Below are 898 nucleotides of genomic sequence, written 5' to 3' on the forward strand. Positions count from 1 at the left end.
TCGGTTAGATATGATCTGTCTCCTAGGATGGTCAGACTCAATATAACATAAATATGAGATGCATATTTTTATCTTGTATTTTTATCAATATTTTCTCAATTACAGACTTTAGCGGTATACAAAGTAGTATTTTGCCTATATTCAAAATGTTATATTTAAAACATTATTATTTAAAATGTATAATTAAGAAAGTTAATTTCTGAGGAAAAATTAATAAGGTCGTGTGGCAAAAAAATATTTGTTCCTGTTTGATACTGTGACTTGACTTGACTTGATCCTTAGCAGGACTCGACTTGACTTGCTTGACGGGAGCCACTGACTGGTCTTGACTTGCTTGATTTGTTTGTACTGTGACTTGAGACTTGCTTGAGACTTGAACATGTGTGACTTGCCCCCACCTCTGCTTTTCTAAGCAATCAGACTTATGATTTTCGCTTGGCAGATAATAAAACGAGTGAGAAAAATCCTACAGGCTTACAGAGAAGGAAGCACCGGAACCATATCTAGAGACCGGAGTAACATTGAGTAGACTTGAGGGTGGAAACGTTTAACTTGGACCAGCTAAAAATCTGGTTAAGAAATGTACTGAAAACACAAGAGTTTAAATTTCAGTGCTAAAATCAACATTAGTGATGTCACAGAAGCAGGGTTATTATAGTAACCTAAAACTAAAATCATAAAAAAAAAATAGACAAACATATCTTATTTTAATTAAGTTAACTTGATGTACTAAAATAACTAAAAAATGAAATAAAATTAAAAACTATATAGACAAATACAATATAAAACATAGACAACACAAAAACTAATACAAGTGACAAAAACACACAACAAAGTTACTAAAACTTTAACTAAAATTAAAGACTATTATTATATGGGCTAGGAAATAAATAAATAA

Source organism: Sinocyclocheilus rhinocerous, unplaced genomic scaffold (assembly GCF_001515625.1).
Source record: "Sinocyclocheilus rhinocerous isolate Xijiao unplaced genomic scaffold, SAMN03320098_v1.1 scaffold113, whole genome shotgun sequence".
Lineage (NCBI taxonomy): Eukaryota > Metazoa > Chordata > Actinopteri > Cypriniformes > Cyprinidae > Sinocyclocheilus > Sinocyclocheilus rhinocerous.